At 57.7% G+C, this 14,347-nt stretch overlaps 1 protein-coding gene across 1 annotated transcript in view; it reads left to right on the top strand.

The window, feature by feature from the left end:
- Positions 1–14,347, top strand: part of LHPP (phospholysine phosphohistidine inorganic pyrophosphate phosphatase) — a 117,316-nt gene that overhangs the window by 40,702 nt on the left and 62,267 nt on the right. The gene's annotated exons all lie outside the window — the stretch shown is intronic.

Here is a 14,347-nt window from a genome sequence, read left to right as displayed (position 1 = left end):
GAAGGCAGCCTGGTCCCTGGCAGGCTCCTGAGGGTACCGGTAGGGGGGTCAGGTCCTTGTGGGCATGTGGAGGTGCCCTGTGGTGCCCAGGTCTGGTTCACCTCGCCATTGACACGTCTTAGATGTCAGAGTGTTGTCTTGCCTTATTCTAGATCATTTTGATTGTGGCCATTCAGAGGAAAGTACAATTTTGTGGATGTTGGCGATCTTAGTTTAAAACATGGTTACTCAGGGATACTTAGATTTGGGGGCGATGTATCGCATCTGTCCTGAGGTATCTGCATAGACACGGTCAGAGAAATAGATTAGCGGGTTTGCCCCTCACTCTGAGGCCCTTCTCCTGCATGAGAGACCCAAGAGGCCTGTGCGTTTGGGAGCCATAAGTGGACACAAGCCGAGTGAGGAAGCCTCAGTGTACTTAGGGTCTGGGGCCGGAAAGTCCCTCCTACTACTTCCTGGACCTCCCAAGCACCAGAGGCCCTCTTAAAGCCCCTGGCACACCTGGAATGTGAACCTTCTTTCTTCCCCAGGCCCTCAAAGGAGGTTTTCCTGGGTCCCCTCTGCTATGTCTGGCCTAAGAGTAAGGGAGACCCCACTCACAAACCCTGGAAACATTCTGTCCAAGAGGCCAGCCTGGGGCCCCAAGTCCCTAATCCCACTGTTCACCAAAGGTGCAGGGCCTGGGCCTGTTGTGAACAGCAGGATTTCGCGCCTTTTGCTTGCTGCCTGGTGCTGCCTGGCCCATGGTGCCACCCCAGTGTCAGCCACCCACTGGGAGCCAGCCCAACAACCACCGGCCGCTCACCCAGCACCTTTGGCCAAGGAGCACAGTGCATGCTTCCTAATGGAAAACACAGTGGTTTGGCGTAGAAGGCAGCGAGGAGGGAGCCATGAAGTTTTTTCACAGGGCTGCTGCCTTTGGTCTCTTGGAGGAAAATCACGTCTATCTGGATTAAATGTGGCCTCACTTGGGGTCTCTCTGGCCAGCCTAAGCCATGCTCCTGTGACCTGAGAAGGCGCTGATCTTGCCCCAGGCCCAAGCTTGCCTCTGGGTCTCTGGGTCCCTGGAGAAGGTCCACACACTTCTTCAGGAGGAAGACGCAGGTCCACGAATGAGCAGGTGAACACGTGGGAGGCTGTGTCCCACCTACATCAGGAGGCCGGGGGCGCCTAAAGCATGTGGGACGAAGGGCCTTCTGGTGCTGGCCCCTCTCCATGGCCTCACTGTTGAATATAGTAGCCATGAGCTGCGGGTGGCTGGTCCATCCTGAGAATGGCCACCAGGGGACTTACAGGCCCGAGGACGTCCCTTCCCTCCTTGACCCACAGCCCACACTACCCTGGACTTGGCCCTGCCAGAGGAAAGGGGCCGCATGGAGATGACCTGTGACTTGAACAGGGGCTGGCGGGGTCTTCTGACCCAGGCCAGGCCCTGAGCTCATCCAAGGACCTGGTGGGGGGAGGTGACATGTAGCAGTCCCATGAGTGGTGGGTGCTGGTCCACCTTGAGATGCGTAACAAGTGCAAAATACACACGGATGTCAAAGACCAAGTGGGGGGGAAAGAACGTGCAAATACTCATTCTTAGTTTTACATACTGATTATATGTTGAAATGCTGATGTTTTGTGTTAATTTCATCCGCTAATTTTTACTTTTCTTAATGTGGCTTCTAGAAAGATCCAGCTTGCCTCTGTGGCTCCATCAGGGCTCAGTGTCTTTCTGTTGGAAGGTGGGGCCCTTGCACCTCCCCCTTCTCCCTGCAGATGGCGCTCTGGGCACACGGATGCCCCCGCGGGGGTGAGGCCTGATACATCGCGGAGCCCGTGGGCTGGAAATCCGCAAAGGCCTCCATGGCAACCTGCGTGGGTGCCACTGCTTGGTATTCCTTGTGGTTCCCCCGTGTGCGTCTGCTCCCCTCAACGGGGGCAGGTCTTGCTGAGCTGACCTTTGTCAAACTGGAATCCCCGCATGTGCCGCCTAACTGGCTGGTTCATCCTGGAGGCCGTGTGTCCTCTGTCCCCTGTCCCCTGTGGCATGAACACACCGCTCGCTGCCCTCCCACGGAGGGGACGCTTGGGTAGGCTCTCTGGGAGCGTCTGGCCTGTGTCCTGGGATCATGGCCTGAGTCCTTCTAGTGTAGATATGCTGGAGGTGGAACTGCTGGGTCGTGGGGGACACACATGGTCAACTTCACCAGATGACACCAGACTTTGCCAAATGAGTTGTACAGGTTGGCATCCCCTGCACGGTGGGCTGGGTCCCGCTTGCTCCCATCCTCATCACCACTTGGCTGTTCTGGGTGAGGGGCCTGTGCTCCTCAAAGTCCTGGGGGTCCCGGGGGCAGGGTCAGCACTCGGCAGCCCAGTCCACCCGGACACGGCCCCATGGGAGACTGGGCAGGGAGCCCCAGGGCCCTCGGGGGAGAGGGCGTCAGAGGGGCTCAGTGGCAGGTGAGGGTGGGATTGGCAGGGGCAGACACACCCGTCTTGGCCTCATCCCCTCCCGCCTTGCCCCACCTTTCCTCCATACCTGCTCGATTTCCCAGCTCTCTGATTGGCTGGTGGGCAGGGGACAGAACTAGGAATGGTGGCACCTTCTGGTACCTGACCCTGATCCTTCTTGGTCTCTGACCAAGGCTGCTTCTTGCCCAAAGCACGAGGGAAAAGGTTTTCCAACTGTGAACAGCCCTCCTGGGCTCTGTGTCTGCCACGGAGACACCAGCTGAGGCTGGTGGGCTCCGCGTGAGGAAGGGAGCCCCAGGTGAGGCCAGGGGGCAGCTGCAGAGGAAGGCCACGGGGCCTGGAGTGTGGCCCAGAAGTGAAACCCCCTGCTGGCAGCCTCCCAGCCCCTGGAACTTTCCTCCTAGGAACCTGCGTGTATCAGGGCCCCCCGGAAGGCTCTGGAGAGGTGGGACCGGGAGGGAGGAGGGCTCAGCAGGGCCTTCCAAGCCCACTGGACCTGACCGGTACCTTCCAGGGGTCCTTCAACCAATTTCTAAAGGGCTGTGCTGTGGGCCCGCAGCCCACATTTGCTCTTCTTACCTGCATGACATCCCACGACGGGGTCTGGGGTCTTGGACCTGTTCTGCAGTGAAACAGCAAGGAGGTGTCTAAGTAGGGTGGTGCCTCCTGGCACCCAATTGATGAAGCAGGGCCTGCCCAGGTACTTGCACACATCTTACCCCAGTTATAGTGTTGTAACACCTGGATCTGGCTGTGCCTGAAGCTGGTCCTGCCTCTGACCTTTTTAGTGAGTAGTGCGACAAGGAGCACTGTGGTTCCTCAGGATTGGTCTGCATAGTCTCTGAGGTCCCTCTGGCCCGTCAGCCAAATAGCTCTGTACACCCTTTCTGACACATGCCGGTCGGGGAGCCTGCCCCAGGGTCCCCCTTTCCTTGTACATGCAGATGATGTAGTGTTCAGGGCTGGGTCCCCACGCTGCCCTTCCCAAGGGGCAGACAGAGACCTCTTCAACAGCCTTCAGCTCATACCACTGGAGGCCTTCTCTGCGCTCTGGAAAGTGATGGAAGGGGCCTCGTCTAACCCTGGAGGATGCTGCCCACGGAGGTGTGCCGGTGCTACCTCAAAATAAAGCAGGCTGCCTGGACAGGGGCTTGTCCTCCTCACTAGAGACGGCCCACAGAGGCTGGTGGGCCTCCTGCCAGACAGGCTGCAGTAGGGACCGTGGCAGCCAGAGGCTGGGGCTGAATAAAGCGCCAAACCCATCCGCGTCCGCTGACCCCTGACGGGCACCCGTGGGTGCCAGGCCATTTCTGTATCTGTGGACCCAGGGACAGTCCTGCGAGGCTGGTCCTGTTGCCCCACAGACAGATACTGAGATTTCAGTGTCACCACGTCCTATTTTCAGGTGTGGAAACTGAGGCCCAGACAGGGCAGCGGCATCGGTACCATCACTCAAGCCTCAGATTCCACCCAGCCCATGACCGCCTCCTCTGCCTCGCGGGCTGTTTGCATCCGAGCTCAAGCCCGGCCGTTAAAGCCGCAGGTAGAGATGCGGGCACACGGTGCACAGGCGGCAAACACAGTGGCAGGAGGGACGTCTGCTCGTCACGCACGGTTTGGTCATGTCTTTGCATCCGTGGGTGTCTTCTGAGTATTTGATGGTGAATCTCAGAACAAGAGTCACTTTTTCAGGTACAGCTGTGCACCTCCTCCACGGGTTTGTGAAGTTGGGGGATTCTTAAAAAGAAAACCCTCCCGAAAGTGCAGCTTTGTTGCTTAGTTTACAAACAGGAATCAGCCCAAGTAACCAACACTCCTGAGCCTGCGTGCGGCTCTCAGCTGACCCCTCGGCACCCAGCCAGGGCCCCTCCCTGCTCACAGACTATAGATCTCCGAAAATGGGCCTCCCGGCGCTCTGCACCCTCTGGGCTGTTCCATCCAGGAAGGGTCGGGCAAGGGGCTCTGGTCCCCTGTAACTGAAATCTCCAGGCTGCCACCCACACACGGCACCTGTGGCCCCCCCAGCACCCCCTCTCCCCCACGCCCACACGGGAGGGCCTCATTTTGCCTCACACTCACACCCAGGTCCCACACACCTGCTGGTACACTTGTGTGTGCACTCACACACACCCTTTGACCTGTGAGAGGGAGGCCACCTGGGGTGGGGTCCCAGCTGCCCTGGCACAGAATGAGTGCCTGGGGCCATTGTCTCTAGGCTTGTAGACTGCAGACCCCAGGAGGGGGCCGCCAGGGCGCGTTGCAGGCCGGGGAGCCTGAGTCAGCCCCGGCTGGAGAGAGGGGGCCAGGAGGTGGGCTTGAGGCTCCCTAGCTGAAGGGCCAGGCCAGCCAGGATGCCCAGATGTCTCACATGAGGCCAGTGCAAGCCAGCCTGCCTGTGTCAGCTGAGAGGGCCACGTCAGCCACACAGACCTGCTGCCCCGAGGAGGCTCCCGCAGGCTGGCCTTCTCGTCTCCTCCAGGTTTCCCCCCCGTCTTCCCTCCTGTTCCTTGGCTTGGCCACCTCTCTCCAGATCTTTAGGGTCAGCCTCATTTTCCCCTCTTCCTCAGACTGCTTTCTGCTGGGCCGCTAGAGGGCCCCTTGCTGCACAGGCCTGTCAGAGCTGCTGGGGCCAGGGGTGTGCGCGAGCTCACACCAGGTCCCACACGCACACCCATGCACAGTCACACGAGGTCTCCACACTCACAACCAAGCTTCCGGCACATACACTCCCACACATTCATACACAGGCCTATCCAGGCTTCCCTCCACACGTGTGTGCACGTGGGCCTGCCCGCATGTCCACACATTCCTGCCTGGGGCCCCCATGCCTTTGCATGCCCTCTGTTCCACACAGTGGCTGTGTCTCTGCCAAGATGGGGCAAACTGACCCACAGGTCCTGCCGCAGAGCCAGTCCCCACCACCCCACACCTGCCCCGAGCCTGCCTGCCTCCAGGCTCTCACCCTCCACAGCTACCCTCATGGGCACAGTCGTGAGGTGTGGGGAGCGTGGAGGTGCTGGGGGCAGGGACCTCATTGCCAGCTGTGCGAGAGGCCCCTGGCAGCTGGGGTTCGGGTGTTAAAGCAGGCCCCGCGGCAGCCTCGCCTGTCCCTTTTTTCCTTTGCCAGCTGGCACCTCCTCAGGGAGAGTCTGAGAACTGCCAGTGCTGGGCATGGGGCTTCTGGCACTCCTGCAGCCCGAGGGGCCGGGGTCCACTTGAGGAGCAGCCCTCCAGCCCTTGCGGCCCCTTCTGAGCCTGTCCCACCTCCAAGCCTTTGTTCAGGCCATTCCTGCCTCCTGTTCTGCGCCGCTTCCTCGGCTTGCCTGAGTCTTGCTGTCTTCAAGGCCTTCCTGAAGATGGAATTCCCAGTCCTCCCACCTGGAAGGGGCCTTGAGGGTACGGGAGAGCCCAGAGTGGCAGAGGACCACCTTGAGGTCAAGGGTAAGTGCATGGCAAGCTGGGGTCTGTGCTGCCTCCCATGCCAGGGCCATTTCTGTTTTATCCCAAATACCTCACCTCTGGGAGAATTATCTGGCATCCCTTGACTTCCCAGAGCCTTCTTATTTCCAAACCGTTTTTTTGAGATTACCGGAACAGGAAAAAATTCCATGTACCCTTTGCCCAGAGCCAGACCCCGTCCAGGTATCGCATGAACTCCCTTAGAGGGGAAATATCCAGCCTGGGGGCAAGCAGCTCATGGCCCCGCCTCTACAGGGCACCTCACCAGCTTGCCTCCTTCATGACACTGATAGTTTTGGAGATCACAGGACATTCTGTCTTTCTGCTGTTTCCCCATAATATGACCCAGGTCATGCATTTCGGGCCAGAATATCACAGAAGTGCAGCTGTGTGCTCCTCTGTGTCATACCAGGAGGCCCGCCATGTCAACTCGCCGCAGTACCCGTGATGCTAACGCTGCATGTTTAAGGTGGCGACTGCTATAAAACCATGTAAAGTCGTGGGTTTCTTCTCTTTGTGATTGATAACTATGTGGGGGGCATGCTCTGAGACTAAATCCCATCCGCACCCTCCTGTCATCCAATAGTCTTAATGTTGCTGCTGCTTGAATTCTATCATGGTCACCAACTAATTGCATCATTTCTTCTTACATTTGTTATTAGCATTCTCTGTAAAGTAGAATATTTTCTTCTCCCCATTTGTTTATTTACACCAGTGTGGACTCATGGAATCCTGTTTAATTCAGTGGGTTCCAATCTGTTACCATCATCATTTATTTCAATGCTGACATGGTCCCTGGTGCAGCCCCTGCAAACTGGCTTTGTGTCCTCTTTGTGCCACATCCCCATTATTCTGTGAGCCCTTCCTTACTTCCTGGCACAAAAAGATGTTTTGGGCTCATGTTCTGTCTTTGCCTCAGCCCTGGGATCAGCCTTTTCTCCAGGGAGCTCTAGTTCCTTTTAGTGGGAAATGATACTTAGGATGGAACACCAGGAACTAGATGCCCTTATATTGCCTCTGGGTGTCACTGCTTTCAGACCTTCCCTGTGGACAGGTAGGAAGCTTGCTTGCGTGTACACGTGTCATTTGCACACCCATCCATGCATATCTCTGTGCCTGTCTATTTATCAAAAACCATGGGTTCACACCAGTACCTGATTTCAGTCCAACACCACAGGATTCAGCCCAGCCTTATGCCTTTGCAAATTTGTGCCTTCTCCAATGGGGAGAAACCCGGTTTACATTATTCTCTCTCCATTTACTTGTTCGCTCAGCCCTCCTGAGTACAGCTGACCCCTGACCTCCCCTTGCTGCCAGGTGCCTGCCTCTGCTGGACTGCCACCCACCCACTGCCCTGAAGCCTTCCGTACGTGGGCCCCCTCCTGTGCACAGGTGCATGGGCTGGCCTCCCACAGGGAAGAAGGAAGACTCTAGACCTCTACTGGCTCAGCTACCCCCTCTCCCTACCCTGCTGCTAGAGTGAACAGGCTGGGTCTTTGCTAATTTTGTTGTCCCCACAATGCCTTGTACTTTGGACACTGCATTTATTTATTTATTTATTTATTTATTTTTCAAACAACAGGAATTTATTGTCTCACAGTTCTGGAGGCCAGAAGTCCAAGATCAAGGTGTTGGCAGAGTTGGTTCCTTTTGGAAGCTTGAAGGGAGACTCCATGCCTCTCTCCTCTTGGCTGCCGGCCATCCTTGCCATTTCTTGGCTTGTAGACACATCACTCTAATCTCTGCCTCCATCTTCACATGGCCTTCTTCTTTGTGTCTCTGTATGTCCTCTTCTGTCTTCGTAAGGACACTCTGGTTGGATTTAGGGCCTGCTCTAATCCAGTATGATCTCACCTTGATCCTTGAGACCCTATTTCCAAATAAGGCCATAGTCTCGGGTTCTTGGTAGTTGGAGTGTCTGGGTGCAGGCTGTCCATGGCTGCCCTTCTTGATACAACAGCTGCACAGTACAATCAGCTATTGTAGTGACGTGGACACTGCATTTATTAAACTGAGTAACAGTCGTTGTCCCCATTCAGAGAGGCCTTTCAGCTTCCCAGGCCATTTTCATGTGTGTGGTTTACTTCTAAGCCTCATGGGGAGAGAAGCCTTCTGTTTTTCTGAGAAGAGGCTGACTCACCAGGTTCACCAACTGGCAGGGGTGTCCCAGGGCAATTGCCAGCCTGTCTGTCATGTGTCCCTATGTGCCGATGAAAGCCAGCCACGTGGTATGAGTGTCATGGGGAAAGGAGCTGTTTGTTGCTGGCAGCCAGGTGCTCACCTGGGCTGGTGCTGCTGTGAAAAGTGGGCACTCCCGACGAGAGAACCCCAGGCTCAAATCCTCATTCTGCCACCTGCCAGCTGGGAGACTGCTGAGCCTCCATGTCCTCATCTATTAAGTGGAGATTTTTTTAAAGTATTCCCATGGTATCTCAGCACCTTCACTGGCACAGGAGGGGCTCGATAACTATATGGCTGTAGCAGCGGGTCAGTGAAACCACATGTGCACAGCCCAGCCGGGCTGAGCTGCAGGCCCACCCTCCAGACACCTGGGCCTCTCCTGAGGGGAATCACAGGGGTCATAAACTGGCACCATCAGGGCACCACTTTGAAAATTCTCTCCTAGAGACCACGTCCTCAGATTTCCAAAACTTTCTCATAGACCAGCTCCCCGTCTTCCCTTTGTGGGAGACTGGTCAGCAGTGCTCAGAGGCTGCGTGCCTGGGCCGGGGCTGGGAAGAGTACAGATGTCACTGTGCAAACTCTCTCTTGCTGCTCATGGGCAGAGCATGGCATGCCACAGGGCCAGCCCCTCCCGGGAGAAGAGATGCTCGGTCGGAAAGTTGTTTTCTGAAAATAGGGTGCAGTTGGTTATCTCCAGGCCACCACAAGAGGAGGAGCAGGCAGCTCCTCCTGGCCTCCCTCAGCCCCAGCCTTCCGCAGGCCGCCTACCACCGGGAGCCTGAGATGTCTGAACACAGATCCTGTGCCGCAGGTCTGAGCAGGGGAGAATCGGGGTGGGTCCCGCAGGATTGGTCTGGACTATGGCCCTCGATGGGTCATGTTGGAAGCTATCGGTGGTTCTCTTGATGCTGAGAGGTGGATGGACGGAGCCATGAGGTCGGGTACCTCGGTGCACATCCAAAAGGCAGCTCAGCCTTCCAAGCACCTACTGTGTGTCCAGCACTGTGTAGGGAAATGACATAAACAAGACCAGGTAGCCTAGAGGGTCCCCAGCTCAGTGCTAGACATGGAGTGTGGGGGATTTGGGGGGTGCAGCAGGAGGACCCTGTGACATGCAGAATGCAAGGGTCACCTGGTCAGCAGGGGCTGTGTCTGCCCTCGTTAATGCCCTATGCTGCACGGGCACAGGGCTGGCCACACCAAAGGCTCTGAAGGACAGAGTGTGGACATTGGGCTGAGGAGCCGGGGTCCTGGGGGGGGGGGAACCCAGAGACAGTGTGCTGGCTGGAGCAGAGCCCTTAGGCTGCAGCAGGAATCCCAGAGCGTGACTGGGAGGTGGGTGAGCTGTAGGAGACAGCCCCTTGGCCTGATCAGCTGTGATTCAGGAACAGATGCCCCCGTGGGGTGGACTGGATAACCGCTGCCGGGACGTGCACAGCTGTCTTTCCCCTGGTGTTGGGGAGCTCGGCACCTGGGGACAGGAGCTGGATCTGCCTGGATCTTCCTCTGACATGTGCGTCTTCTGCCTGTGAGATTGTAAAGAGAGCCGATGGCAGGGAGGGGGCAGCATTGGCTCATCAGAAGCGGCAGCAGCGTGGGTGGGAGACCCGGGCAGGTGGCTCTCAGCCTGTCCGATGCTGGCCCAGGAACAGGAGGGTGAGGAAGGGCCTGGGCTGTGGGCTTTGTGGCGGGCGGGGGATGAAATCTCTGGTCAAGCACCGAGCCAGCATGCCCTGCCTAGGCTGCTTTGCCCTCTGTGCTCCATTCCCATCTGTAAGAGACAGACGCTGCTGCGGACCTTGCAGGGTGCTGTGCGGTGCAGGTGGAGCCCAGGGTTGTCCCTGTGCCCTCCCTCTCTGGTGCCCAACCGGGCATCTGTCATAGTTTCTGGTGCTGTGGGTAGCCTGGCTCTGGCTTATGCAGGGCTGGGAGGAGCTCAGTGACCCGGCTGTACAAAGTATCAGTTAGGCCTTCCCAACAGTTGCAGAGACTTTCCCGGGATCTGGGTATTTTCTGTGGCCTGGTCCTTAGAGCCTAGTGGTTAAACACATAGGCCTGGGGGCCCACTGCCTAGGGGTGAATCCCCGCTTAGCTCTGTGCCCCTGGCCGGGTTACTTAGCCTCTCGGTGTCTCAGCTTCCTCACTGTAGTGATGTGTCTCCTTCCTGTCACTAATTGTGACAGCAACAGACACAGGACCTACTTCACCAGAGTTTGTTCCGTTAGGTCATTTACCCTCCAAACAACCATGAGGGTGGTCAGCTGATACTCTCTCAGAGAGGCCGAGTGACTTGGCCAGGGTCACAGCTGGGGAGAGCCGGCCTTGAACCACAGGCGTCTGATATTGTAGCGCGAGCTCTGAACCAGTCCACCACGTGCGTGGTGCGGTGTTAACTGACTGCTCTCTCTCCATCTGCTTCTGCCCCGTTTTAAGTTAATCCAGTGGGTTTTTAATTGTGTTGGGCTGGGGACAGGGGGCACCAGGAGCTGCTCATAGCTGCCAAAGGTGCTTAGAGCCCCAGAACAGATTGCAGCTGGCTCAGGGTGCTCAGCCCCAGTTCTGCTCTGGTTCATTAGGGGAATTAGGAGGATGGAGATGGGGCTTCCAGACTCTGCCCCTCACTGAACGGGAGCAACTGTCTTGTCTGTATCGGTTCCTTGCAAATTCCACTGGGCAGAGGTGGAAGGTTCTACCACCTCAGAAGCATTTAAAAGCTTTGAGGAGCACTTATCTTCTCCAGACCCCCTCTGCCGCCCTTGTACAGGTGAGGAGGCTGAGCCGGGAAGGCCTGCAAGTTGGGGGCTGGCTCTGGCTCTGGCACCAGGGCGCCACCCTTGACCTCCCCCACCGCCCATGTGAGCAGCCCCACCTCGCAACCAAATGGGTTTGGCCCTTCCTCGGGCTGTTCTGAGTGCTCCAGAGGCCTTGCGGGTCTCCCAGAAGCTGTGTCAGGGGGCTGGTGGGATCTGGTGGTGTGTGGAAGCCATTCCTTGGTTTGCTCTGGCCAAAGTCAGCCAGCAGGGAGAAGGCCTTAACCTGTTTGGAACCCCCCCCCCCACGCCCCCAGTAAAGAGGAAGCATCAGGGTTTCCACATGAAATAGTTTGAAATAAACTCCTGTCCAGCCCCTCTGAAGCCAGCCCAGACCAATCTTGCTGGGACTGGACAGAGGCTCATGAGCGCCTCCTAGTGTCCTAGCTTCTCTCTGCAAGCCTGAGAGAGCCCCCCAGCCCTGTGGGTTGTGGATGGGCCAAGGGACCATGGGACTCCAGGGGACCAGCTGGTGTGTCCCAGAGCCAAAGTACAAGTCTCCAGGAGAGTTCTGTGAGTGAGTGGAGGGCTGATGAGGCAGGGCTGGGGCTGGAGGCCCAGGGGAGGGCAGGGAGACCCTCGGTGCCACTTGGGACGGGACCCTTTGAAGGCAGGAAGCACGATAGTCTCCCATTTGGCAGAAGACCGCTGGGAATCTGAGATGTCTGAACGCAGATCCTGTGCCACCGGTCTGAGCATGGGAGAATCAGGGTGGATCCCACTGGATTGGTTTGGACTATGGCCCTTGATGGGTCATGTTGGAAGCTATCCGTGGTTCTCTTGCTGCTGAGAGGTGGATGGACCGAGCCATGAGGTCGGGTACCTGGGCTATGGTCCTGGCTCTGCTACACGCCACCAGGTATGGCTCAGGCCTCCTGGCCTTTCTGCTAATAAGAAAGTAGCCATCTTGTTAGAATAAGCCAGCATTTACCAGGTGCACGCATAAGCACTTCTCCCCCTCTGTGCAGCAGTCTGTGAGGTGAATACAATGCCTCTGGGTTTCAGATTAAGAATTTGAGCATCAGAGACACTTAGTAACCATGTGGTGGACCTGAGAATTGCACCAGGTGTGTCTGACTCCAGAGATCATGCTTGCAGACCCGCTCAGCTCACCCATATTCAGTCTGCCCACCTGCCCTCTCTGCCTCCCTCCTGCCATGAGAGGTCCTGGTAATACAGTACAGGGGGTATCATGGGGGCTTAGGGAGGTGCTGGGGGCATTGCAGCTCTGCCCATGTTGCTGGAAGTGGGGGCCCGGGCGGGAGGCTCCAGGCAACGAGATTCGGATCTGCAGAGAGTGGGTGGCAGGCATGCCCCGCCTGGAGCAGGAGTTGTGCAATTGGGTGAGATGGAAAGCCGGTCCCCGCAGAAGGCTCTTGGCCCTGGTGGACCCTCTTCTGCCTCCCTGCACAGCCCGAGGCCCAAAGCAGATGCCATGAGCCCAGGGCTTCCCAAGCCCATCCACTCTTCCGTCCAGGGGTGCCATCCAAAGGCTGTGCCCACTCGAGATGATGGCTGGGACCTACCTACCCATTACACTGCCTCCACTTCACAGATGAGGAAACTGAGGCCAGCGAGCCAACTGGCCGGCTTGAGGGCTGTGCCCACTGCCCTGGGGGAGGAGGCTGATACTCCCCAGGACTTTGGAGATGCTGGCCTGGTGTTTAGGCTGTGTCCTAAGCAAAAGCTGCTGGGCTTATTCTGCCCTCTTACAAACCGTGTGCGTTTGTGCCCCCAAATGTGTGCAGCCGCGGAGCAGAGACACGAGGTATGGACAGGGCTCAGACATGAGGGTGCGGCTCAGTGGCCATGCTGAACTAAAAGTCCCTCTCTAGGCTTGGTAGGGTTGGTGACCCTCTGCTCTGGCCAAGCCTTCTGGGTGCCCCTCTTCCAGTTCGCCCTTCCCAGCAACCCAGCCAGAGGCTCCCACCCTGGGGCTGAGGGCTGGGCCCACCGAGGGCACACATGTTTGCTCAGTGCCCTGCCACTCACCATTGCTTTCCGTGGGCCTGGCCAGCTCACAGCCCCCTGCCGCCTTCCCGCCATCCCACAACGTGCACATCTGGTTGCCTTCTCTTCTCGCGCCATAGGATGTTTGTGTGACCAGGAGGGAGGCCCAAGGCCACGAGGATCTGGGAAGGCACAGCCACAGCCTCAGGAGAGCAGCCCGCTGCTTGAAGCCACTCTTCCCGGGCTGGCGGAAGGGAGACCCGTGGGCGGCCTCGCTCCCTGGGTGGGGGCCGTGCACGCCTGCCCTGAGCCGGGCTGTTGCCCACAAAGCATTTGCTGCTCGACCTGGAAGAGACCCGTGATGAGACATAGGTGGCCAGGTTCTCCATTTGTTCAGAGTCACACATCTGGGAGAACCTGTGGAAATCCTCCAGGTCCTTCCCTCTCACCCCAACTCACAGAAGAGTAGGCCCCAAGGTGGCCTCTGACCTGCCAGGTCACACAGCTGTGTGGAACCTGACTCACGCCGGCCCAGCACGGCTCCTACTGACTCTCAGTTCCTGTGGCAGAGGCGTGGCAAGGCGGGGAAGCCCTTCCTGAGAGGTTAGTGCCCCCTCCCTGGGCGTTTCCAGGCACTTCATGTCAAAAAATACGGTAGGGATTAAATGATTTTTTAGCCCAGCCTCATGGGATCAGTTGCTGCCGCCACAAGAGACAGACTTCAAGTGCACAGTGGTTATTCAGGGCCTCTTTCTGGGGGAATTTGTGGTTTGAGGAAATGCGGGGTGCCCCTGAGGTATACTAGAGCACCCCAAGTATTCCCTGTGCCTCACAGGCCATCTCTAAACCAGAGCCCCGTCCCCCGAGTTTTGGTGATGCCTAAGGGCGCAGCTAAGCATGTTCAGTCACAGCCTCTTGCCTGAGATCACGTCCTGCTCCTGTCACCTCGGGCCTCCCTTTCCTTATCTTGAAAATGGGAATAAGAGTACCGGCCTGGAAGGGGGGAGAAGAGAACAGCATGTTTCACAGGAGCGTTCAGCACGCCCGGTGCACAGTGAGCGCTCAGCAGGCACTAGCTGCTGTCTGTATTGGTTTCCTGTCAGTGAGCTTATCCCCAGGATAACTGGAGGGGAGGGACTTTCTTCTTGGGCCCCTACGACCGTCCCCAAAGCACTGGTGTCCTTCTGTGACTCTGTGAGCCCCCGTTTCAGAGATGTGCCCCGATGGCTGGCAGGCAGGCCTGTGCTGTCGCGCCCCCAGAGTCCAGGGGTCTCCCACCCAAGCAGGGGCTTGCAGCCCTGGTACATGGCCCCACCCTGTCCGTCCAGGTCCCCGTAGCTGTGGGTCCCTGCACGTGGGGACTGGGGGAGCCACACAAGGAGGGCCTTCCCCTAGCCCGGAGCTCACTGACCTCTGGAGATGCCCGCCAAGTACTCCTCGGGAGGTCACCACACAGAGGACAGTCAGTGCCTTGGAGAGCT

The sequence above is a fragment of the Manis javanica genome, chromosome 7 (assembly GCF_040802235.1).
Source record: "Manis javanica isolate MJ-LG chromosome 7, MJ_LKY, whole genome shotgun sequence".
NCBI classification, from domain to species: domain Eukaryota; kingdom Metazoa; phylum Chordata; class Mammalia; order Pholidota; family Manidae; genus Manis; species Manis javanica.
This window is presented reverse-complemented; position numbering and strand designations above follow the sequence as displayed.